Source organism: Bactrocera latifrons, unplaced genomic scaffold (assembly GCF_001853355.1).
Source record: "Bactrocera latifrons isolate USDA-ARS-PBARC rearing strain unplaced genomic scaffold, ASM185335v1 scaffold_0, whole genome shotgun sequence".
NCBI lineage: Eukaryota > Metazoa > Arthropoda > Insecta > Diptera > Tephritidae > Bactrocera > Bactrocera latifrons.
In genome coordinates this window covers 1,773,047-1,775,109 of record NW_017534406.1, presented here as the reverse complement: position 1 = coordinate 1,775,109, position 2,063 = coordinate 1,773,047, and the positions used below count along the sequence as shown (strand labels likewise).

The window sequence follows — 2,063 nt, the reverse complement described above, 5'->3', positions numbered from 1 at the left end:
CTTTATCCGCGTTTAAATTTGAATTTGTTAAACTTTATTAATAATCGAAAGGTCGAGAATTTAAAATTATAATTATTTTCAAAATATTTAATTTTTTTTAATAAATATTTTCTTAGCCCTCTCTTTATCAATATGTTAGCTCACATGTGCAAATTTTTTCAAACGTGAATATTGAAATTCACCCTCTTATGTATGTATATATGTTTACAAGTATATTTTACCTTCAAAAACAAATTTGCTTGCGAAAAAAACGCAACAACTGTTATTATTTCTGGACTTCGTGCTGCTTACCGATTTTTCGTTTTAAGGTCACAATATTTTCAACTTTGTTTTGCTCTAGCTTAAGCACACAAAGCCGCAAATCGCTTGCTATTTCCAAATTTGACACAATTTCGCACTTGAAATTTCGAAATGCAAATATTCACGCCGATCGGTCGATCTTTGCGATTAACACTCACTGCTTTATAACAACACTTCTACACTTTTGCACAAATCCACTTGCAGCTTTTACTGCTCCTTCTTCTTAATTGAATTTTTAATTTCTCTTATTTAACGCTCGTTAACGTTGAATTTGTAATAAATTGGTGATATTCAATAAATAGGCATATCGTCGTTTTTTGGTTGTGCTTGATTGGATTTTATTATATATTTCGTTTTTACACTAAACACGTTGTATTCGTAGACTGTTGCACACACACAAAAATAGGATTGAAATATATTTCTTTTAAAACAGGCACGTACATGTAGCTAGATTACTTTTCTTTTGCTTTTTTGTATTCTGTTTTGTAATGAATTCTAATTTTTTCCAGACTATATAAGCTTATTCTTTGTTGTTATCAATAATCTTTGTAAATGGTTTCGCTTGCGCGACGATCCCCGTGTTTTTCGTCCGTTCAAAACGGTATCTCGATTTTGACTGAACTACAGTTGCTTGAGTTTGTGTTGAAAATGCATCATTATTAGCAGCTAGAGCGTAAAGTCGCACAGTCCAACGAAACCATGCCGTCGGCCAACGAAGATCGCCCAAGGCAGAAGAGACAAGAGCGCAACGGCGCGCTTTGTGTGGCTGAAATGACCGAAAAGAAGAAAGGAAAACTCTGTTAATGCGTCTGTTGATGGTCAGCGGGTTGCGCTCTCGCACAAAAGAGATGAGAGCCGTGAGCTGAGCATGCAGAGAGCGTGCGAGCCAGCGGCGGTGGCGCGAGTGCTTGCGAAGAATGGTAACTTAAGCAAAAATAAACAATGTCTTTATATCAAGTGCGGCTTAAAATATAGGTTTTGTTGTTAAAAGTTTGTTATTTGTAGCGCTCAACGAGAATTTTGTTTTTTTGATGAATTTTTATTACTATTCAAACTATTACAAACAGGCACAGATCGCCGAACTATAAGCTAAACTATAAGTGCTACTTATATAAAATTGTTGTTTATAGTAGTAACGAGAACTAGCAATATTAATTAAATCTGCATTAGAACATCTCCAGTGCATCTGAAGCTCACTTATCTCATCCGTAAATCCGTCACGTGTCACACTTTCCAACTGCTTTCTGTCAGCAACACTTTTCAACGGCTTCTTCAACGCCGACGCACCTTATACCGCAGTCAAACAGACCTACAAACTTGTGTATGTATGTACTTACGTAAGTACATATTATGGTCATCAGACCACGCTAAAAAGTCAGACAATAGTATGCTATTGACATATGTTTAACACTACTTTATCAGAACACCCTCTCGGAACATCTAGGCTGACTTTGGAGATTACGCTACTGATTAGACGTCGATCAGCTATATGTACATACATATGGAGATAAATCTAACATAATATTTTTTGAAATAAGGCGCTTCACCCCTCCTCCCAATTTTTCGACCTTAAAACAGCTACAATTTTATATTTATTGATTTTTAAAATCCCTTTAATTCTACTAAAAAATTGTTTTGAAAAAAATTTCATCACTTTCACCAAAAAAAAATTTTAATACAAAAAAAAGTATTGAATTTTGAAAAAATGTTTCATAAATGCACAAATGTATATGTATTATATATTTAATTGCAAAATCAACATT

General features: G+C 34.1%; 2 protein-coding genes across 3 annotated transcripts in view; one reads left to right on the top strand and one right to left on the bottom strand.

Annotated features, from left to right (window-relative positions):
• The window catches only part of LOC108970330 (protein folded gastrulation), a 92,657-nt gene extending 91,691 nt beyond the window's left edge, over positions 1 to 966 (bottom strand). The window contains exon 1 of one of the 2 annotated variants that reach the window (XM_018935693.1): positions 222 to 966. The gene's annotated coding sequence lies outside the window, so the exon portion shown is untranslated. The remainder of the gene's footprint in view (positions 1 to 221) is intronic. The other variant, XM_018935772.1, reaches the window with a different exon arrangement.
• The window catches only part of LOC108970615 (myosin-G heavy chain-like), a 374,599-nt gene that overhangs the window by 268,756 nt on the left and 103,780 nt on the right, over positions 1 to 2,063 (top strand). The gene's annotated exons all lie outside the window — the stretch shown is intronic.